Raw genomic sequence first — 24,549 nt, 5'->3', positions numbered from 1 at the left:
TTGGGGACTCCACCCTGTACCTGTGCCAGGGCTGGGCAACAAATTTAGGGAAGAAATTTTCCCAAATATCCAATCTAAACATCACGGAATCCCTGAGGTAGGAAAACGCTCCAAGAGCAGAGTCCCAGCTGTGCCCAGTGCCCACCCTGTCCCCAGCCCAGAGCTCTGAGTGCCACCTCCAGGGGACACCTGCAGGGATGGGCACTCCAACCCTCCCTGGGCAGTGCCAAGGCCTGAGCCCCCTTTCCATGGGGAAATTCCTGCTGGGCCCACCCTGAGCTGCCCTGGCCCAGCCTGAGGCCGTTCCCTCTGCTCCTGTCCCTGTTCCCTGGAGCAGAGCCCGACCCCCCCAGCTGTGCCCTCCTGGCAGGAGCTGTGCAGAGCCACAAGGGCCCCCTGAGCCTCCTTTGCTCCAGGCTGAGCCCCTTCCCAGCTCCCTCAGGAATTCTCCAGCCCCTTCCCAGCTCCCTCAGGAATTCTCCAGCCCCTTCCCAGCTCCCTCAGCCTCTCCTGGTGCTCCAGACCCTTCCCAGCTGCCCCAGATGCGCCTCATAAGAATTATTCTCAATAATTCACAGAATTCCAGAAGGTTTTGGGTTAGAAGGAAGGAACTGAAAGCCCACCCAGTGCCACCCCTGCCATGGGGCAGGGACACTTTCCACTGTGCCAGGGTGCTCCAAACTCCATCCAGGCTGGCCTGGAGCACTTCCAGGGATGAAGCAGTCGCAGCCCCTCCATCAAGGCAGCTTTGAAATGCTTTGTGTGGGATATAAACCTCAAAAATCCAATTAATTTCTCCATTTCTTGCATCCCACAGAAAGGAAAACGAGCTCTCCCCCTCTCCACCCCTTCACGCGTCCAGTGTGGGCACACAACAGCTCCAACCAAGCTGGAAGGACGGGAATCGAGTTATTCCCAGCTCCATGTGAGCTATTTTCCCCTCTCCAAGCCTTTCAATGAGATTTATTCTGCATCTGCAGTGCTGCATGTGCAGAACAGCCCCGGCAGTGAAAACAAGCAGCATTTCCAGCTGCTGGAAGGAAGCAAATGTTCCCTCCTTGTTCCCACGGAGAGCGTGACCCTGGGAGCCCCCTGAGGAGCTTCCATCGATTTCCAATGGAATTTGGGGAGGATCAGAGCCCTGCCAGGAGGCTGTTAACACACTCCAACACAAAAGGACAAAGCAAATGACTCCAGTATCAACAATCCCCACACAGCTCCAGCCTGTGATGCTTTCCCGAGGGTTCAGGCTGCGACAGAATTCCAAAAGGAAAAATATAATGAGCTCTCGGTGACGGGATTTTACGGAGAAAACGTTTTCTCCCTTCTTTTAATGAGGTTATAAATACACCCGGTTGGAACTATGAGCATGTCCTGGTGACACCAGGGGGATGGCACAGGGGGGGCAGCACTCCAGGAGGGTTTTCCTGCCCCAAGGACACCAAAGAGAGCCAGTTCCCATCGTTTCTGAGGCTGGATTAGCACGGGAATCCCCAGGGAGCCGGCAGGTTTTTAGCACTAACAGAACAAACAACATCCACGACAATGCTGGACTTCCACAGGGATGGGAGCAGCCCTGAGGGGGAGGATTGGGAATGCTGGGGGATCAGAGGCTGGACACGACCTGGAATTGTGCCCTGAGCTGATCCCTCAGCGTGGGATTCTGCCCCTCTGCCCCGCTCAGGTGAGACCCCACCGGCAGAGCTGCTCCAGGATCCAACAGCAGGAGGACCTGGAGCTGCTGGAGAGATTCAGAGGAATCCATGGAGCTGCTCCAACAGCTGGAGCCCCCCTGGAGCCAGGCTGGGAGAGCTGGGAGTGTTCCCCTGGAGAGGAGAAGAGCCCAGGCAGAGCTGAGGGTACCTAAAGGGGCTCCAGGAGAGCTGCAGAGGGACTGGGGACAAGGCCTGGAGGGACGGGAGCCAGGGAATGGCTCCCAGTGCCAGAGGGCAGGGATGGATGGGAGATTGGGAATTGGGAATTCCTGCCTGGGCTGGGATTGCCAGAGCAGCTGGGGCTGCCCCTGGATCCCTGGCAGTGCCCCAGGCCAGGCTGGACACTGGGACACCCTGGGACAGTGGGAGGTGTCCCTGCCATGGCAGGGCTGGCTCTGGGTGGGATTTAAGTCTCATTCCAGCTCAAAGCATTCCATGATTCTTTGGGCATATGCACAGATGGAAAAGGATCAGTGGATTCTCCCAACCAATGGATTCTCCCAATCACCAGGAGCCAGAAACTCCCACAGAACGAGGCACGTCCATGAATTCCCAGCAGAGGTTCCCAGCTCCAGGGAATGGCCTGAAATTGCCCCAGGCATGGCCTGAAACACTGGAAAAATCCTGGAATAATGGGAATTTCTGGCATCTCTGCGCAGGAAGGGTTTAATTTACTCCCACGCTCAGAATCAGTGAACGGAGTACAGGATCTTAACCCGGTCTTGTGTTTTTAAGCAACATTAAATAATTAAAAGGCAACAGAAATTAATTAATTAATGGCAAAGAAAAAGAATTAATTAAAGGGCAAAGAAAAGTCCACCAGGAAACTCTTCCACAGTAGAAAATTAACTCAGGATCTGAGTTTCCAGGACAAGATGTAACAACCACAAAACATTAAATTTCTCCAAAAAGAACATTTAAAAATTATAATTCCAAAAAAATAGAAAAACCATTAAAATAAAGAAGTAAATAAATTTTAAACAATAAAAAAGTTTAAATTTATTTAAAATTAAATACATTTATTTAAAAGTAAATTTAAAATAAAAGTAAAACCTAATAATAAATAAATTGTATTTATAATATATAGATTTTTATTGGCTGTAAGCACCGCATGAGGGAAGTCAGTACAGAAGAGCTCTTTTGGCTCCAGGGAATATAAATATAAGGAATAAAAATAGCTAGAAATGGAAGGAAACCCAATTCAGTTTGGGGAAGAACCAGAATGATTTTTTTTTTTTTTTTTTTTTTTTTTTTAGAAAATGAAGCAGCTGAGCAGAAAAACTTGGGCAGAGAGAGGATTCCTCAAAGCTCCATGATCAGATGGTTTTTAGGAAGAAAAAAAAAGAAGTCACTAAATTGATTTTTAATTGGGCAGCAAAGGAAAAAAAAAATCAACCCTAAAAAGCAGACGGGAGCTGTGAGATAAAAGAGGTCAAACTGAACCTGTGGTGGGGTCAATTCCAAGATGAAATTCCGTGGAAAAATGCAATCAGAGTTGATTAAAAAATTCCAGATCATTATCATTAAATCAAGTACACTCGAATCAAGACATGGAGTCAGTGAAAGCATTTTGAATCCCACTCCCATCGGGCTGTTCCAGAGTTCACTCTGGATCCCCACCGTGCTGGAAAATCCAGAGGGACCAGGAGCACCCACCGGAAAAATGCGGAATAAACAAGATTTAATCCCACTCTGACACTGCAGGGACTGAGGTTTTTTAACAGTAATTTTGGGTTATTAGTTCCCTCTGTACCTGCATCACTTTTCCATAAATAAAGCAGGAAAAATGGATTTCCCAAGGCAGGAAAAACAGGCGTTGATGCCAAAGGCCACCTGACGTGCTCGACGTGGAATAATTGTTACAAATTGGGAGTATTAACATCTTAAGTCAGTAATTATTGGTTTCATAATCCCAAACCTAATTAATGCTTGTTCCTCCACTTCTTAAATGACAGAAACTTAATTTTGTGGAATTAATGAACAACAAAATGGGTTAGGAAAGCCTGGTTTTAGAGCACATCCATCTCTACTTAGAGAAATTTTTCCAGAGGCTCCTTAAAAGGTTTAAATAAATCCCTGTTAAAAGGGAAATTCGGAATTAATTGGGTGTAAATAATGAGGAGGGGCTCCTGGAGAGACCCCACTGCTCTCTCCCTGCCTTACTCTGGATTTTAAATGGTCTAAAAGGAGAATAAACATATTTGAATAGAGAAAATAAGAAACAGTTGATTATTTCTTCATTTATAATAAACGAGGGAGTGCAGGGCGGGTGGTGGAGATGATGCAAGGGTTCAAGCACTTATCCTGTGAGGAAAGCTTGGGAGAATTGGGATTGTTCACATGGAAAAGGCTCCAGGCAGAGCTCAGAGCCCCTGGCAGGGCCTGAAGGGGCTCCAGGAGAACTGGAGAGGGACTGGGGACAAGGCCTGCAGGGACAGGAGCCAGGGAATGGCTCCCAGTGCCAGAGGGCAGGGATGGCTGGGAGATTGGGAATTGGGAATTCCTGGCTGGGCTGGAGAATTGCCAGAGCAGCTGGGGCTGCCCCTGGATCCCTGGCAGTGCCCAAGGCCAGGCTGGACACTGGGACACCCTGGGACAGTGGGAGGTGTCCCTGCCCATGGAAGGGTCTGGAATGGGATGGGATTTAAGGATCCAAACCATTTTGGGATTCTGGGAGTTCACCCAAAGCAAATTTCACAGTCCAGAGTCCAGAGGAGGCCCCAGGATGATCCAAGGGATGGAACAGCTCTGCTGGGAGAGCTGGGAATGTTCCCCAGGAGAGGAGAAGGCTCCAAGGAGACCCCAGAGCTCCTTCCAGGGCCTAAAGCAATCCCAAACCTTTGTATTCCTCACCATAATCCCAATCTTTCTTATTTTTTCCTGCAATCCCAATCCTTCACATTTTCACTGAAATTTGAATATTTCTTACTTATCACCACAATCCCAACCCTTCCCATTTTTCCCTGCAATCCGAATCCTTCACACATTTCCCTGCATTCCCAATCCTTCACATTTTTCCTTGCAATCCACATCCTTCAGACTTTTCCCTGCAATCCACATTCTTTACATTTTCACTCCAATGCGTCCTTCACATTTTTCGCCATAATTCAAATCTTTCACATTTTCCCCTACCATCCCAATCCTTTACATTCTTCACCGCAATCCAAATCTTTCACATCTTTTCCCTGCTATCCAAATCCTTCACATTTTCTTCTGCAATTCCAGTCCTTTGTGTTTCTCATGGCAATCCCAATCTTTCCTATTTTTCACTGCTATCCCAATCCTTTACATTTTTCACCGAAATCCCAATATTTCTTATTTTTCACCACAATCCACATCCATCACATTTTTCCTTCATTCCAATCCTTCAGAATTTTCCTTGCAATCTACATCCTTCAGATTTTTCACTGCAATCCAAATCCTTCACATTTTGTACCACAGTCCCAATCCTTCACATCCTTCACCACAATCCTAATCCTTCACATTTTTTCCCATAATCCCAACCCTTCACGTTTTTCACTGAAATTCAAATCCTTCACATTTTTCACTCCAATCCAAATCCTCCACATTTTTCACTGCAATCCCATTCCTTTACATTTCTCACTACAGACCCAATCTTTCCTATTTTTCCCTGCAGTCCCAACCCTTCACATTTTTCTCTCCAATCCCAATTCTCTATTTTTCACTAAAATCCCAAACCTTCACATTTCCCTGCAATCCCAATCCCCCACATTTTTCATTGTAATCCCAATCCATATTTTCACTTACATCCCAATCTTTAACATTCTTCACCACAATCCCAATCCGTATTTTTCACTCCAAACCCAAACCTTCACATTTTTCACTCCAATCCCAACCTTCATATTTTCCCTCCAATCCAAATCCATCACATTTTTCACCATAATTCCAGTCTTTCAAATTTTTACCGCCATCCCAACCTTCATATTTTCACTCCAATCCAAATCCTTCACATTTTTTCCCGCCATACCAATCCCTCAGTTTTCCCTGCAATTCCAGTCCTTCTCATCCCTCACCACAATCCTAATCCTTCATATTTTTGCCATAATCCCAAACCTTCACATTTTTCACCAAAATCCAAATCCCCCACATTTCTCACAACAATCCCAATCTTTCCTGTTTTTCCCTCCAATCCCAATCCTTCACATTTTTCACCACAATCTCAGTCCTTCACATTTTTCACCGTGATCCCAACCTTCATATTTTCACTCCAATCCAAATGCTTCACATTTTTTTCCTGCCGTCCCAATCCCTCACAGTTTTCCCTGCAGTTCCAGTCCTTCACATCCCTCACCACAATCCAAATCATCCACATTTTCCCCCTCAATCCCAACCCTTCACATTCTTCCGACCGTAAAAACTCCGCGAACCCGCAGCATCCACCATTAAAACCGGGATTCCCAAGGAGCCAAACGTTTCTCGGGAACAACAGATATTTTAATGCATTTCTTAAGGAGCAAAGGCAGAATTCCAAGGATTTACTCACAGTACACATCCACTCGGATGGATTTGATGGCCGGGGAGCCCAGGCCGTTCTCAGCCTTGCAGTAGTAGCGGCCTCCCTGGTGTCTCTGGATGTTGGAAATCCTCAGGGTTTCGTTGAAGACACTGGAATCTTGGAATCTGTCTGAGGCACTTCCTGCTGTTTTGGTCCACCTGATCTGAGCAAGCACCAAAAATCAGGATTACCTTTAGGTCTGGAAAATGGGCAGAGTCTAAAACTCAGCACTGAAATCCAGGATAACTTTAGGTCTTGAAAAGGGGCAGAATCTAAAACTCTGTTCCAAAACGCAGGATTATTTTAGATCTGGAAAATGGGCAGAGTCTGAAACTCAGTACCAAAATCCAGGATTACCTTTAGGTCTGGAAAATGGGCACAGACTAAAACTCAGCTCCAAAACCCAGATTATTTTAGATCTGGAAAATGGGTACAGTCTAAAACTCCACAGTGAAATCCAGGATTACCTTTAGGTCTTTGAAAGGGTCAGAATCTAAAACTCGGCTCCAAAACCCAGGATTACTTCAGGTCTGGAAAATGGGCAGAGTCTAAAACTCGGCTCCAAAACCCAGGATTACTTCAGGTCTGGAAAATGGGCAGAGTCTAAAAATTGGCACCAAAACCCAGGATTACTTTAGGTCTGGAAGATGGGCACAGTCTAAAACTCATCATCAAACCACGGGATTTGTGTGGGTGGCACCGGGATTTCACCTTGGATGACTCAGGGAAATTCCCAAGAAACTCAACAGCTCACAGGATCAAACACTTCATCCAGGAGTCCCTGAGGAGCTGCATTCCATGGGATCATGGAATGGCTTGGGTTGGAGGAGTTTAAAGATCCTGTTCCGGGCCCTGCCATGGGCAGGGACACCTCCCACTATCCCAGGTTGCTCCAAGCCTTGAACATTCCCAGAGATTTCCAATCTGTGGGATTTGAGGCTGACCTGAGATGTGTCTGGGAGGAGAAATGAATTAATATTTCCTTTTTTTTTCTTCCTGATGGTTTTCTTATTTTTGTAATCCAGAATAATGGAATAGTCTCGGTGGGAAGGGACCTTAAATCCCATCCAATTCCAACCCATGGACACCTCCCACCATGCCAGGGTGCTCCAAGCCCCAGTTCTCCAAGAGAGCTGGAGAGGGACTGGGGACAAGGGATGGAGGGACAGGACACAGGGAATGGCTTCACGTTGGAAAAGAGGAGATTTAGGTGGGATATTGGGAAGAAATTCCTGGCTGGGAGGGTGGGGAGGGGCTGGGATGGAATTGCCAGAGCAGCTGTGGCTGCCCCTGGATCCCTGGCAGTGCCCAAGGCCAGGCTGGACACTGGGACACCCTGGGACAGTGGGAGGTGTCCCTGCCATGGCAGGGGTGGCTTGGAATAAGATAGTTTTTAACATCCCTTCCAACCCATTCCAGGATTCCATGGAAAGAACTGGGAATGGGGAGGTGATCCCAGTGCTCACCAGTGCTCCATGGCGAGCTCTGCTGCTCCATGCCCCAGCACTGCTCTGAATTCCCAGTGAACTAAAAAAATTAATTTTTGTTCCATAAACCAGAAAATAATCAGAGTAGGAATTTCCCATTCCCTCCATCTAAAGCTTCTACAATTCCCTTGGATTAAAATCCAAGGAAAGGGCCCCTCTCCAAGGGGTGTAACCTCAGGAAAGTGTGGAATATCAAGCAAAGGTCTAGCAGTGAAAAAAACCCACAGAACTCATTAAATAACAAAAACTTCCTCAGGAAAGCAAGGGATAAGTTCAGCAATGGCGTAGTATCCCAGGAAAAATCAGGGAATAACCATCAACAGATTTAAAACACCCAGGGGGGAGCAGAAATCGATCGTGGATCAATTCCCAATGTAAAAGGCAAAGTTAAGGAAGTAGCAAAATGGATCAGGAATCACTTCCCATTTGCTCAGCCCCAGCTGTTCAGGCAAAACATTTTCAACCCATGTTGCTCCATTAAATCAGAGCCAGAACTTCCAAAGGATTTTTCTGGGAATGCTGGAAGTTTCAGGAGGGACCCAGGGACTGGAAATCTCCTCCTCAGCACCAGGGTCAGCTCCATTAAACCATTCCCAGGTTCGGGATTTCCACCCAACTGCCACCAATGCACCACCCTCAGTGCCCAAAGGGGCAAATCCCAATTTTTCCCTCAAAATCACTGAGCATTCCAAGTTTTCCCAGGAATTTGCCTCCCTGGACAATCTCTGGGATCCAAGTTTACCCCAAGCTGTTACCCCGACCCAGAGGCGATGCCTTCACCCACTTTGGAAATGGGATCTTTGGAGGATGGAGATCTTTGGAGCTGCTCCCTCCCACCCCAAGCAGGACTGGGAAACCAGGAGCCAGCAGTTCCCTGTTCCCAGAGGGATTTGTTTCCCTCAAGAGTAAAAAGGCATCAAAATGTGTTTGTGTCATTAAATTCAAGCACTGGAGTCTAAACAGAGAGGGAAAAATGCCTAAAATGGTTTTTTTTTTCCACTTCAAATTCACTCCTCAGAGCAGAATCGTGGTTCAGAGTGACAAAGCCACGGTGGAACCCAGGCAGTTCAAATTGAGGCTTTTTTTCCTCCTAAAACAACAATTTCAGGTGTTGTTTCTGCTTTTCCTTCTCCCCATCTCCACTCATTTTACTCCCCTTGAAGGAGTAAAAAACAGGGAAGCAGCTTCACAGAGCGTTCCCAAAATGCTGTCACAGATGACAACGACTCAGCTGAACCCCACACGAGGAAATGTTTCTTCTCTAATCTTTCAGCAGTAAAAATCTTGACTCCATGACCTGTCACAGTCATTAGGGGAGGGATTTTGGGGCTGACACGAAGATTTGGGGCTGGGAAGTGTCATAAATAAAGGAACCCAAAACAAAACCCCCAAACAAACAAAAAGGTGAAACAAAACCAACCAAGCCCTCCTTCAAAAACTCCGGATTGGTTTCCAGGAGATTCCTGTCCCTCATAATTTCATCGAATCACGAAGGTTGGAAAAGTCCTCCAAGATCATGAAGTCCAACATGGCACTGCCAAGACCACCACTGCCCCATCTCCCCAAGTGTCACATCCACATCAAACCTTAAATCTCCCAGTGATGCAAACCCTAAACCTCAAAGATCCAAACTTTAAATCTCCCAGAGATCTAGATCCTAAATCTTAAAGATCCAAACATTCAGTCTCCCAGTGATCCAAACCTAAATCTCAAAGATCCAAACCCTAATCCCCTAGAGATCCAAACCCTAAATCTCCCAGAGATCCAAACCCTAAATCTCAAAGAGATCCAAACCCTAAATCTCCAAGTGATCCAAACACTAAACCTCCCAGTGATGCAAACCCTAAACCTCAAAGATCCAAATCTTAAAACTCCCAGAGATCTAGACCCTAAATCTTAAAGATCCAAACATTCAATCTCCCAGTGATCCAAACCTAAATCTCAAAGATCCAAACCCTAATCCCCTAGAGATCCAAACCCTAAATCTCCCAGAGATCCAAACCCTAAATCTCAAAGAGATCCAAACCCTAAATCTCCGAGTGATCCAAACACTAAACCTCCCAGTGATGCAAACCCTAAACCTCAAAGATCCAAATCTTAAAACTCCCAGAGATCTAGATCCTAAATCTTAAAGATCCAAACATTCAATCTCCCAGTGATCCAAGCCTTAAATCCCCAGTGATCCAAACCCTAAATCTCCCAGTGATCCAAACCCTAAATCTCAAAGATCCAAACCCTAAATTTCCCAGTGATGCAAACCCTAAACCTCAAAGATCCAAATCTTAAATCTCCCAAAGATCTAGATGCTAAATCTTAAAGATCCAAACCCTAAATCTCCCAGTAATCCAAGCCTTAAATCCCCAGTGATCCAAACCCTAAATTTCCCAGTGATCCAAACCCTAAACCTCAAAGATCCAAATCTTAAATCTCCCAAAGATCTAGATACTAAATCTTAAAGATCCAAACCCTAAATCTCCCAGTGATCCAAGTCTTAAATCCCCAGTGATCCAAACCTTAAACCTCAAAGATCCAAACCCTAAATCTCCCAGTGATCCCAATCAGCTGTGCCATATTCTCCTCCCATAGGATCCCAATTCCTCCCACTGCTCTGGCTGATCCCAAAATGTGAGTGAGAGTCTGAGCTGGGTTCAGCTGTGGTGACAAGGAAAGGAGCTGACATTTGATTTTTCTGGAAAAGTGAGAGAACTGGGGAGGGGGAGCAGAGAAAAATGGGAAAAGGGTGGGAATCTTGATAAGAGGGATTTGGCAGTGCAGCTTGGAAGGAAAGGCATCGACAGCAAAGGCCAGGCAGGAGCAGCAGCTGCTGAGAACGAGTCACGGATCCTGCAAAAATTCCCTGATTCCTTAAAAAATCAGATATTCCATATAAAATATTCCTTAGAAAATCAGGAATCAGAGTAACTGGCTGAACAAGGGTTATTTGTTTGGGATTTTTCCTAAAAACATCCCTTTTTAGGACCTTACAAATGACAAGGTCCTGATGGTCACAAAGTACTAAAAAATGTGATGACACAAAATTCTGGGATCTAAACACATTCCAAAAAGGAGATTATTCCTTGGTGGCAATTTAATCCATCCATACCTTCTTATCCCAGTCATTGAATGCAACTTTTCCATCAGGCAATTCCAAAATATCAGCCTGAGCACGTCCTGCCTGCACACTCCAGGTGTGGGAGACAGGACAAGGGATATGTGGAACCAGCCAGGATGGAAATTCCAAAGATTTTGACTCAATGTTTCCATTCTTTTTGCTCTGGGAGCACCGATTTTCCCTTTCTTCCTGAGGATAAACTGGCAAAATCTCCTCCAGGCAGGAAAACACCTCAAACAATGTTAAAAAAGGCTGGAAAATGATCAAATCTCTCCTTCCCCAAACCTGGCATGCCTTAAAAAGATCTCAGCAATTCCTTTGTTCTGGGAAAAGGAATTGGAAAGGTGTTGGCATCCCACTGGCTGAGATTCCAGCTCATTTCCAATTCCAGGAGAAGAAAAACTCAGCAAACTCCAGTAATCCCAAATAGCATCATTCATGTCTTGTGGAGCGCTCCTGGCACACCTTCCAACGACTCCCACGAGTGCCAAGGAACGGAATCTGGGAACGCTTCCCACATTTCAGGAGAATTGCAAGGAGATGTAAAGAAAAAAGAAATAAAATTTAAAAAAAGCCTGGATCAGCTTGCAGCTAGGAATAAAACCAGGACTAAGGGCTGGGATTAAGAGTTTGGAAAGGGAGGGTTAAGGGAATCTGCACAATGAGAAGCCACGACGGGAATTTCCAAAGGGAAGGGAAGGGAGCTAAAAATCAGGGAATGTTTAAAACTGGAAAAAACAGCACCGGGAAAAGGTGACAGTCACTAACCCATAACTGCCTGAGGGGCAGGAGGGACAGGAGCCAGGGAATGGCTCCCAGTGCCAGAGGGCAGGGATGGGTGGGAGATTGGGAATCAGGAATTCCTGGCTGGGCTGGGATTGCCAGAGCAGCTGGGGCTGCCCCTGGATCCCTGGCAGTGCCCCAGGCCAGGCTGGACACTGGGACACCAGTGGGAGGTGTCCCTGCCATGGCAGGGGTGGCACTGGGTGGGATTTGAGGTTCTCCCAACCCAAACCATTCCAAGATTCCACAACAGCTGATGGCTCTTCCCAACAACACCATTCCAGCCCATCCATTCATGGAATGGTGCTGCTGGGAACCCAACCCATCCATTCCATGATTCCACTGCACTCCAAGGCTCTTCCCAGCAACACCATTCCAACCCAAACGATTCCAAGATTCCATAGCACTCAAAGGCTCTACCCAACCACACCGTTCAAATCCAAACCATTTCAATTCCCTACATGGGAATGGCTCCTGGATTTTCCAGATTTGAAGGATTTTTTTCTCTTTTGTTATAATTCATCTCTCTTTGGCTCTGGTGCAAATTCCCTGGATTTCTTTTCCACAGCACTCTAAGGCTCTTCCCAACAACACCATTCCAACCCAAAACATTCCAAGATTCCATAAGGCTCCCAACAACACCTCTACAACCCAAACCATTCATGAAATGGTGTTGTTGGGAACCCAACCCATCCATTCCATGATTCCACAGCACTTGAAGGCTCTTCCCAGCAACACCATTCCAACGTGAAACATTCCATGATCCAACAGCACTCAAAGGCTCTTCCCAACACACCGCTCCAATCCAAATCATTCCACAGTCCCACAGCAGTTGAAGGCTCTTCCCAACAACACCATTCCAAGATTCCATAGCACTCAAAGGCTCTTCCCAACTACACCATTCCAAGATCCCTCAACAACTGAAGGCTTTTCCCAGCACCATCATTCCAACCCAAACCGTTCCACGACTCTGTAGAAGTTGAAGGCTCCTCCCACTACAGCATTCCATGATTCCACAACGGCTGAAGGCTTTTCCCAACACCATCATTCCAGCCCAAACCATTCCATGACTCTGTAGAAGTTGAAGGCTCCTCCCACTACACCATTCCACGATTCCACAACGGCTGAAGACCTTTCCCAGCGCCACCATTCCAACCCAAACCACTCCAATTCCACACCTGGGAATGTCTCCTGGATTCCCCAAACTCGCAGGACGACTTCTCCTTTGTTGGAATTCCACTTTCTTTGGCCACGGTGCAAATCCCCTGGATTTTGCCAGCGCATTCTCCTTAACGATGTATTTACCTAATTAGCATAATTGTCTGCAATTATGTAATTAGCGTTCATATGTGTAATCATTGGAACATGTAATTAGCCCTAATTACACCATTAAAGCCTGCGAGTCAGAAATATCTTTATCGTTTTGATTGACAGGCATATGGGAAGGGGGGGGAAGGAAAAAATCCCGCTCGTTATTTTTATCTCCTCGAATCACGAAATCCGCAGGAGGATCCAGGATTCAGCCCAGAATGGCACTGGAATTATTTAAAAATCTGATATTATTGATCAGAATTATATCGAGGTTATTCCGTTGGAAGAGGAGGAGAAAAACTACTCGAAAATAAGGAAAGTTCATGAAAGTACAGCAAGGTTTTTATGGAAAGAGAAATTAGGGATTATTTTGAAATATTTGGAATTTTTCACGTCTAAGATCCGAATGTGAAAATTCAGGAAAGAGTCCCCGAATGCAGCAAGATTTTTCTGGAAAAAGGAATTAGGAATTATTTTGAAATATTTGGAATTTTTCATGTCTAATATCCAAATGTGAAAATTCAGGAAAGAGTCCCCATATGCAGCTAGATTTTTCTGGGAAAAGAAATTAGGAATTATTTTGAAATATTTGGAATTTTTTATGTCTAATATTTTAATATGAAAATTAAGGAAAGAGTCCCCATATGCAGCAAGATTTTTCTGAAAAAGGAATTAGGAATTATTTTGAAATATTTGGAATTTTTCATGTCCAATATTTTAATATGAAAATTAAGGAAAGAGTCCCCGAATACAGCAAGATTTTTCTGGAAAAAGGAATTAAGAATTATCAAAAATAAGGAGGAAAATTCAGGAAAGAGGGACCAATCACAGCAAGATGTTTCTGGAAAAAGAAATTAGGAATTATCTTGAAATATTTGATTTTTAACTCTAAAATTCACTTGATTTGGGGAAGAAAAATAACACAGGAACAGAGAAAACAAAGAACAGCAGTGAGATTTTTCTATAAAGAAATTTGGAATTATCTGGAAGTATTTAATTTTTAATTCTAATATCAGTGGAATTTAGGAAGAAAAATAATACAGAAAAAGAGAAAAACCCTACAGAAATTGTTCTATGGAGATGCTGTCACATCTTAAATAAGGATTTTAAAACTCCTTGGATTTTTAGCCCCTCTGAGGAAACCAGATCGGTCTGAAAACTCAATATTTAGGTTCAGTTTGTTTTGTTTTATCATCTGTGCTGGGGGCCTGCAGGACCGCACTAGAATAAACACCTGGCATGGAATAATTCAACTGGGACAGCAAAAATTGGGATTTTTTAAAAATTATTTTTATGTATTGTCCCTTTACTTTTAAATATTGATTTTCAATATTGACCCCGATTAAATATTTGAATTTATTTCAAGTTCAGCTCTTCTAGTTCAGGGCTCTTGGGCTTTTTAGATGTTCATTTTTAAAAGCTAAAAAAAACCAAAATAAATTAAAAATCAAGTGTCTGAGCTGCCCAAAAATTTGGGAGGAGTAGAGGGGAAGCCTTAAAAAGCAATATTTGGGATTAAATCTCAGTTGGAAATATAAATATTCCTGGATAAAGATTTTCCAGCCTGAAAACTCCATTGCAGCATCCAAGTGTTCAGGTGAGAGGCAGCAAAATCTACCTGGAGCTTCCCAAATAATTCCCAGCTGCCAGAGGAAGGAGGAGAGCTCAATCCCGGAGAAAATGTTATCCATGGAAATGTCAGCATGGAGATTAAAATATCTCAGAAGGATCCCAAGGGGTTGTAATCCCATTCCAGCAGGAAAATCCCAATTTCTTCCAATTCTCCCCACCAGACACCTCAGCTGGGCAAGATTTTGGGAGCAGAATTTTTTCCCTTAAAATATAAAAGCAACACATTCCAGAGCTTTAGGAGTTCATGGGATCACAGAATCCTGGAATGGTTTGGGTTGGGAGGGATTTTAAGGATCATCCCATTCCATATCTGCCATGGCAGGGACACCTCCCACTGTCCCAGGCTGTCCCAGTGTCCAGCCTGGCCTTGGGCACTGCCAGGGATCCAGGGGCAGCCCCAGCTGCTCTGGCAATCCCAGCCCAGCCAGGAATTCCCAGTTCCCAATCTCCCATCCAGCCCTGCCCTCTGGCACTGGGAGCCATTCCCTGGCTCCTGTCCCTCCAGGCCTTGTCCCCAGTCCCTCTCAGCTCTCCTGGAGCCCCTTCAGGCCCTGCCAGGGGCTCTGAGCTCTGCCTGGAGCCTTCTCCTCTCCAGGGGAACATCCCCAGCTCTCCCAGCCTGGCTCCAGAGGGGCTCCAGCCCTTGGAGCAGCTGTGTTGATTCCTCTGGATCTCTCCAGCAGCTCCAGGCCCTCCTGATGCTGAACCCAGAGCTGGAAGCAGCTCTGCAGGTGGGATTTCATGGACAACATTCCTTCCACAGCAATGGTGACAATTCCTGATTATCCTCCAGAAAAAGCCTCCCAAGCGTTTCCTCGGGAGATCTCCCTCCAAAGCCACCGGCACCGGCTGATCTGCATCAGCTGCTGGTTTCCCTGGTTACCAAATTATCCATGTACTCATCAAATCCATGCCTTTCCAGCCAGACCTCCCAGCTCCAGCCTTTATTCCAGAGCCACCCCCTCCCTGCACCGGGAGACCGGAATGTTCTCCCATCTGCCCATGGAAAACCAGCTCCTGGTGCTTTATCCCAGAGCCACTGCTCCGGCCTTTCCTGAGCCTGGAATAAAACTGACAGCACAAAGGGAAAGCAAAACACTGCAGAGCTTTGGGAGGGGAGAAAACAGATGGAAAATATTCGGAGGACAAGTGTCCATATTTCAGGAAAAGTGGAATTTTTTTCCTGTTTCCCTTAAAATAATCGGAGAGTCCTGCTCTGTGGGCAGCGGGAATTTTCCGTATGGGATTTCTGGCACGTTTAAGCTGCTCAAGTGTCAAAATGAAACTGCTCTGGTGCCACTCCCCAGCCCTGATGTCATTCCCAGCTCCATGAGATTCCCTCCAGGCTCATCCCAGTGATTGCTGAAGCTGTAACAAGTCTGGGCTCGATATTCCCAATAGAGGGAATAGGATTGAAACCCAAACTTCCCTTCCCTGATGCTGCTTTTTTTCTGGATTTAACTTCTTTGGATTGAACCTCTTTTTATCTGGATTTGACCTCTTTCTCTCAGCACTTCCAAGCCCTTTTTAGGAACCTGCAAACACATTCCCTGTGGAGAGACAACGGCCACCTGGAAACGGAAAAAGCGGCAGGAACTGCTCAAATTATTCAGGATAAAACAACTGAGGAGTTAATTCCTTTCATCAGCTTGCAAACCATTGGAATGGTTTGGGATGGAAGGGACATTAAAGATTATCCAGAGCTCAGGATCAGCTCAGAGGCACCAGCGGCTCATTCCCAAATTCCTGGTGCAGCTCCAGGAGTCCCTTACTCCGTGCTGTGGACGCTGCGATTCCCGCCCTGGATTTTTGGCACAATTCCTCCTCCTCCCTCCTGGCAGACAGAGCAGGGCAGGCTCGGAGCCCTGCAGAGCTCTGCAGAGGTGTGGATTCAGGTGCTGTGCTCGGGGGAGAAGACATCAAATAAACTCCTTCGAGCAGCACAAACGTCATGTGAAGCCTCACCACAGATTGCTTTTCATGCCAGAGCAGGATGGAAACATTTTTCCTTGCTAAACGGGAGCTTCATCCAGTCAAACATTCAGGAAAGGGTTTTTTTTTTCCAGCATAAAATCCAGGCTAATTTAGTCATGAGTCAGGCTGGGTTTTGTCAGGTGCTCAGTGAACATTTGTAAAGTCTTCCCGTGAACTGAGGAGTGTCAGATGGAATCAGCATCAATTTTCCTAACAAGGCTCCAATTACTGCTCCAAGGAGCTGCGGAGTGGGGTGGGAAAACAGCTGCTCCCGTGCGAGGGACCCCCCATCCCCCCTTCCCTCACTGCATCAGCACTTGATAAGGATTCTTATCAATTAAAATCAAAAACGCGGCGCCCACTTTGCCTCAGAGGAGCCTTTCATGTCTCACTCGCAGCTGATCAAGGAGAACAGAAAGTGGGGGTTTCGTTGGGGGTTTTTGGGAATGCTGCTTTTTCTGCTCTAATGGATGGAGTGCCAGGGAATGGGAATGTTTCCTTTCCAGGCAGGAATTAGGAGAAGGCAGGATCCTGTTCTGCAGTGTCGGAGGAGGCTCCACTAATCACAGGGAGCAATTAGGGGGATGCATTTGAGATAATTAAAGGGTTTTTATAATGTGCCACAGTTACCTGGGTCTGTTCATGGAGAGAGCTCGGTGCTTTCCAAGGAGTTTATGAGTGACAGGATAATGGGGAATGGCTTTAAACTGGCAGGGAATATGTTTAGATGGGATATTGGGAAGGAATTCATGGCTGGGAGGGACGTGAGAAGCTGGGATGGAATTCCCAGAGAAGCTGTGGCTGCTCCTGGATCCCTGGAAATGTCCAAGGCCAGCCTGGGAGCAGCCTGGGACAGTGGGAGGTGTCCCTGTCCATGGCAGGGGGCAGCACTGGGTGGGCTTTAAGTTCCTTCCCATCCAAACCATTCCATGACTCCATGAAATCCATATTTTATATATATATATATATATATATATATATATATATATATTTATTTATTTATTTATTTATTTATATATTTATATATTTATATATTTATATTTATATTTATATTTATATTTATATATTAATATGAGCTTCAAGGCCCCTTCCAAACTAACCGTTCCCTGCTCTGTGTCACTTGGGTCCCCCCCTTCGGCCACCCCAATTCCCAGCAGGCAGGATGTGTTTTTCCAGGCCCACACCCCTCTGGAGCAGCATTTCCCCGGCTCTGCTCCGGGCTCACATTCCCGGGAAGCTGCCCGGGATCTCCTGGCAGCTCCAAGGGGAGCAGCTCCTGCTGCCTCAGTGGCATCAGCACAGCACCCAACTCCTACAAGTGGGAAGAAAACACAACCAAACAGAGGCAGGGAGAAATTCCAAAGCTCCTAAAAGCAGATCCTCCCCTGCTTTGCTTCCCGGGAAAGCCACGGATCCGCCACGTTCTTCACACCCCACCGGCACCGCGAGCACTCCTGGATTTTTCCGGGAGAAAGGGATGTGCTCCGATGGCACTGCCTGGAAGAAGGGTGGCAGGAGGATGTGAGGAGGAGGTGGGATCTCGTTAAGATGTGTTGCAACCTCAAAACAGGAAAAAAAATCCCGGAGTGTGCAGCTTCCAGATGGTTGGAATGACGTGTGGCACTGGCAGCTGCTCCTTCCCCAGCCTCGGGAATGGCAAGGGGACAAGAGAGGGGAGGCAGCGCCTGGGAGAGGGAGGGACATGGTGGCAGGGCCAGAGGTCACCCTGCAGCACCAGGAGGGACTGGGGGAGGACTTGGACACTGTCTCCTATCAGCTCCCACGTTCTGCTGCTTGGAATGTGCCATTCCCACCGGGATAATGTCACCCGAGGTGGGACAGCACTTGGAGGAACCACTGGAAAAATCACAGGGAAAGCAAACCCCAAGGAGGTTGGATTGACAAACAAGGTCCTTATGAACTCCTGGAATCACTGAGATTGGAAAAACCATCCAAGATCAAATCCCAGCACTTCCAAGAGCATCACTGATCCATGTCCCCAGGTGCCACATCCACAGGGATTTTAAATCCCTTCAGGGATGGCGACTCCACCACTGTCCTAGGGCAACCTTTTCCATTAAATTCTTCTTCATCTCCAATGTAAAACTCTCCTGGCACAACTTGAGGTCATTTCCCATTGTTACTTGGGAAAAAAAAAGCCTGGAAACACCCTCCTGTCAGGGATTTCCCGTTCATCCTTCAGTAGAAAGCCAGGAGTACAAAATCCCAGCCAAGCCCTGCTCATCAGGCGCTTCTTCCTCTGCTCCCCATGATCCAAATGTCATTCCTCACTTTGGAAAGCCACAGGTTTCATTTCCAAGGACTGGACCTGCCAGCACGGGTGAGAATTCCCAAGGAAAATCAGGAAAAAGCACATTCCTCAAGGCTGGGCAGGAAATTGTCACCAGTGGGGATAAAGTGACACCTCTTAGCTACTCAGTCCAGGAAATCCCTCGTTTGTGTCCAGGGATGAGTGGCCTTTGGATATCCAGGCACATCCCTTTGCAGCTGGAGAGCAGGGACAGCCCAGCCCCTGGATCCTGGATAAAATCTGGAAAAAGGACAGGTCCCCACAGGGTGATCCTGCTCCAAACTTTGCAGGATTTTATCCAAAAATCAAACCAGCCTCTCCTGACATCTGCAATTTATGGGAAAAAAAAAAGGGCTGCATTCACCTCACCTGAGCGGGGATAAAGGGTTTTAAAAATTCCAGCCAGGAAAATGATTTCTATGGCAACTAATGGTGCGTTCCAAAGCTGGGTGTGAGAAGGCGGGAAATCGGGAATAACAAATATTAATCACATGGAACATCTCAAAATCCCTCCATGGATAACAAGCAGACATTCAAGGGTATGTTGGGGTGCTCAGAGTCTTATATTTAATTAGGAGTGAGGTGAATTTTTGGGATTAACAGAGCAATTATTTTTAATTCTCCTTCTTTCTAATAATTCCCACATCCTTACATTATTCCTCCCAAAAAAACTCATTGATGCTGAGAAGACTCCATGAAAACTTAGAGGAGAAATTCCAGAAAATTCCCAGCAATTGGAAAGTGCAACCACCACTCTACACACAGGAATTTCCCTGCCTGGAAATCACCCCAGGGAAAAATTTTGGGGCACGTGGTGGGAAAGGCAGCAAAGAGAGCTGAAAAACGGGAATATTTGATAAATCTGAAGATCTGTGTTCAAAGGGAGCCCCCCCAGAGTGAAATCACTGCAAGGATGACTCGGAGCAGATCAGAGACATCCTTGAGTCATCAGATCCCAAAGAACGACGTCCATTGATCCCAAAGTTAAAAGAACAAATGTTGGAAAGACAAAAAAGGGATAAATGCGTGCTTTGGTAAAGCAGGAAGGAGGAGTGACAGGAGAGAAAAGGAAAAAAAATAGAATTTTTTCTCATTAATTCATTTCTCCTCCCAGACCCATCATGGGCAGCCTCAAATCCTACAGAATAGAAATCCCTGGGAATGTTGAAGGCTTGGAGTGGAAAATATCCCTGCCCACAGGAGGAATTGGCACTGGTTCATTTTTATCTCCTTTCCAACCCAAACCATTCCACAATTCTGTGATTTTACAAATTCCCAATCCAGGCTGTTTAATTCTTCCAGTGTTCGAACCAAAAGGAGTTTCCGTGCCAAGAACAATTGGAAAATTTGAGTAAACGTGGAAGTGTGAAAGCATCCTTGGAATGCACAATTCCATATTTTATAACCTCATTCCCCAGCATCTGATCAAACAGCAGCTGGAAAACAATTTCCATGCAATTTGCAACCCAAATCTGAGAGCATCCTGTGGAAAGATCAGGAAAAAATTGGAATACTGGAAACACCATCCTAAACCCAGCACAGAATAAACTTCCACTACTTTAGCTTTAAATCTTCCCCTTAAATTGGGGACAATCGTGGAATGAACAGCAGAGAAACAGCAAACCCCTCCCTCCTGGAGGAGCTCACACTGAAGGTCTCCTGGAGAATTCCTTGCTCCCAGTTCCTGCCTGTCCCTTGCAATTCCAAGAGCAAAGGGTGTAATTTATCACCTCGGAAAGAAAATCCCTGGTGATTATCCTAATTAAAAATAACTGATTAACACGGTGTCCTGGCCCAAGGGGGTCACACCAGGGAGGTGCAGCAGGAGTTGCCAACAATCTTGAGCTTGATAAAATAAGGTTAGGCCTGGAAAAAGCTTTATTCCCAAGATTTATTGGGAAATCCCAAAAAGATTTATTCCCAGGTAATTCTGGTTTACACAGCTGCAGCACTAGGGGTTCCATGACATTGCTGATCCAGGTCAACAGGGAGACTTTCCGAAGCTCTTGGGTTCCCTGCTCCAGCTGTTCCCTCTCCCAGAGTTCCAGCTGGATTTCTGAGGACTGGGGTGTGAGGATCCCAGACAACAGGACAACTTTAGGGAATTTCACCCAACAATTGTCACCTTTAAATTGTTTTCCCCCTCTTTTACCAACCTCCATGGAAATCAAACCCACCAGGAATTTAAAGCACATTATTGCAGGTTTTAACACCAGATTTTCCAAAAAAAAACCAACTCAGCAGCATTCCTGCTGTTGATGTTCCTCTGGAACACCCAACAGCCGGGATGGATCCCCCACCTGGATCCCCTTGGATCTTGCTCACCGTGAAGACGCTGAAGGTGAACCCAACTCACGGAGGGCCAAAGGGTGGAGGGGACAGGTGTGGGGGGCAGGGACTCACCTGTGGGCGGGGGTGGCCGGTGACCAGGCAGGTGAGCTCCAGGGTCTCTCCCTCGCGGATGGTGTAGACCCGCTCGGAGTAGCGCTCCTCCTCGATGTTGCAGGCCAGGCCCGAGTGCACGATCCGCACCGTGGGGGGGGCTGCAAGGCCAGCAGAGAAACAGGGTCAGAACCACACGGATCACCAGACTACAGGGTGTTCCAAGCTGGAAGAATCCCACAAGGATCAAGTCCACCTCTTAAGGGAATCAAACGCGACCTCGGCATTCTCAACTCCAAGCTCCAACCAACCGAGCCATCCCAGACTACTGGGCCTGGCCATGGACTGCAGGGCTGCAAGGCCAGCAGAGACACGGGATCAGAACCACATGGATCACCAAATTACAGGATATTCCAAATTGGAAGAATCCCACAAGGATCAAGTCCAACTCCTAAGGGAATCAAACCCGACCAAGGAGTTTTCAGTTCAATGATCCAATCCGCCGAACCCACTCCAAACAACCCCACTCCTGAGGCTGGCCATGAGCTGCAGGGCTGCAAGGCCAGCAGAGAAACGGGGTCAGAACCACACGGATCACCAGACTACGGGGTGTTCCAAGCTGGAAGAATCCCACAAGGATCAAGTCCACCTCTTAAGGGAATCAAACCCAGCTGTGGCATTCTCAATTCCAAGATCCAACCAACTGAGCCATCCCAGACCACTGGGCCTGGCCATGGGCTGGGGGGCTGCAAGGCCAGCAGAGACACGGGATCAGAACCACATGGATCACCAAATTATGGGATATTCCAAATAGGAAGGATCCCACAAGGATCAAGTCCAACTCCTAAGGGAATCAAACCCGACCAAGGAGTTCTCAGCTCAACGATCCAACCAGCCGAGCCCACCCCAAACAACCCCACTCCTGAGGCTGGCCATGAGCTGCAGGGCTGCAAGGCCAGCAGAGACACGGGATCAGACCCACACAGATCACCAAATTACGGGATGTTAGAACAACCCCACAGGGATCAAGTCCAGCTCTTAAGGGAATCAAAATCGACCTTGGCATTCTCAACTCCAAGATCCAACCAACCAAGCCATCCCAGACCACTGGGCCTGGCCGTGGGCTAGGGGGCTGCAAGACCAGCAGAGAAATGGGATGAGAATCATGTGGATCATGAGATTATTGGATGTTCTGGGCTGGAAAAAATCCACAAGGATGAATTCCAGCTCTTAAGGAGATCCAATGTGACCTTGGCATTCTCAGCTCCAAGATCCAACCAACATCGCAGCCCATGGCAGAGCACTCCACCCCTGGGGCTGAGGGGCCTGCAAGGCCAGCAGAGAAACGGGGTCAGAACCACGCGGATCACCAAATTATGGGGTGTTCCAAGTTGGGAGAATCCCAGAAGGATCAAGTCCAGCTCTTAAGGGAATCAAACGCGACCTCGGCATTCTCAATTCCAAGATCCAACGAGCCATCCCAGACCACTGGGCCTGGCCATGGGCTGGGGGGCTGCAAGGCCAGCAGAGAAACGGGATCAGAACCACATGGATCACCAAATTATGGGATATTCCAAATTGCAAGAATCTCACAAGGATCAAGTCCAACTCCTAAGGGAATCAAACCCGACCAAGGAGTTCTCAGCTCAAAGATCCAATCAGCCGAACCCACTCCAAACAACCCCACTCCTGAGGCTGGCCATGAGCTGCAGGGCTGCAAGGCCAGCAGAGACACGGGATCAGACCCACACGGATCACCAAATTACGGGGTGTTCCAAGCTGGAAGAATCCCACAAGGATCAAGTCCACCTCTTAAGGGAATCAAACGCGACCTCGGCATTCTCAACTCCAAGCTCCAACCAACCGAGCCATCCCAGACTACTGGGCCTGGCCATGGACTGCAGGGCTGCAAGGCCAGCAGAGACACGGGATCAGAACCACATGGATCACCAAATTACAGGAGATTCCAAATTGGAAGAATCCCACAAGGATCAAGTCCAACTCCTAAGGGAATCAAACCCGACCAAGGAGTTTTCAGTTCAATGATCCAATCCGCCGAACCCACTCCAAACAACCCCACTCCTGAGGCTGGCCATGAGCTGCAGGGCTGCAAGGCCAGCAGAGAAACGGGGTCAGAACCACACGGATCACCAGACTACGGGGTGTTCCAAGCTGGAAGAATCCCACAAGGATCAAGTCCACCTCTTAAGGGAATCAAACCCAGCTGTGGCATTCTCAATTCCAAGATCCAACCAACTGAGCCATCCCAGACCACTGGGCCTGGCCATGGGCTGGGGGGCTGCAAGGCCAGCAGAGACACGGGATCAGAACCACATGGATCACCAAATTATGGGATATTCCAAATAGGAAGGATCCCACAAGGATCAAGTCCAACTCCTAAGGGAATCAAACCCGACCAAGGAGTTCTCAGCTCAACGATCCAACCAGCCGAGCCCACCCCAAACAACCCCACTCCTGAGGCTGGCCATGAGCTGCAGGGCTGCAAGGCCAGCAGAGACACGGGATCAGACCCACACAGATCACCAAATTACGGGATGTTAGAACAACCCCACAGGGATCAAGTCCAGCTCTTAAGGGAATCAAAATCGACCTTGGCATTCTCAACTCCAAGATCCAACCAACCAAGCCATCCCAGACCACTGGGCCTGGCCGTGGGCTAGGGGGCTGCAAGACCAGCAGAGAAATGGGATGAGAATCATGTGGATCATGAGATTATTGGATGTTCTGGGCTGGAAAAAATCCACAAGGATGAATTCCAGCTCTTAAGGAGATCCAATGTGACCTTGGCATTCTCAGCTCCAAGATCCAACCAACATCGCAGCCCATGGCAGAGCACTCCACCCCTGGGGCTGAGGGGCCTGCAAGGCCAGCAGAGAAACGGGGTCAGAACCACGCGGATCACCAAATTATGGGGTGTTCCAAGTTGGGAGAATCCCAGAAGGATCAAGTCCAGCTCTTAAGGGAATCAAACGCGACCTCGGCATTCTCAATTCCAAGATCCAACGAGCCATCCCAGACCACTGGGCCTGGCCATGGGCTGGGGGGCTGCAAGGCCAGCAGAGAAACGGGATCAGAACCACATGGATCACCAAATTACGGGATATTCCAAATTGCAAGAATCCCACAAGGATCAAGTCCAACTCCTAAGGGAATCAAACCCGACCAAGGAGTTCTCAGCTCAAAGATCCAATCAGCCGAACCCACTCCAAACAACCCCACTCCTGAGGCTGGCCATGAGCTGCAGGGCTGCAAGGCCAGCAGAGACACGGGATCAGACCCACACGGATCACCAAATTACAGGATGT

At 47.2% G+C, this 24,549-nt stretch overlaps 1 protein-coding gene across 2 annotated transcripts in view; it reads right to left on the bottom strand.

The window, feature by feature from the left end:
* MDGA2 (MAM domain containing glycosylphosphatidylinositol anchor 2) overlaps positions 1 to 24,549 on the bottom strand; it is a 207,456-nt gene that overhangs the window by 118,802 nt on the left and 64,105 nt on the right. The window contains exons 2-3 of one of the 2 annotated variants that reach the window (XR_005257063.1): positions 21,245 to 21,384; positions 6,220 to 6,394 (exon numbers count right to left, since the gene is read on the bottom strand). The gene's annotated coding sequence lies outside the window, so the exon portion shown is untranslated. Of the gene's footprint in view, positions 1 to 6,219; positions 6,395 to 21,244; positions 21,385 to 24,549 lie in introns of those variants that run through there. The other variant, XM_038137890.1, reaches the window with a different exon arrangement.

This window comes from Motacilla alba, chromosome 5 (assembly GCF_015832195.1).
Source record: "Motacilla alba alba isolate MOTALB_02 chromosome 5, Motacilla_alba_V1.0_pri, whole genome shotgun sequence".
Classification (NCBI taxonomy): Eukaryota; Metazoa; Chordata; class Aves; order Passeriformes; family Motacillidae; genus Motacilla; species Motacilla alba.
This window is presented reverse-complemented; position numbering and strand designations above follow the sequence as displayed.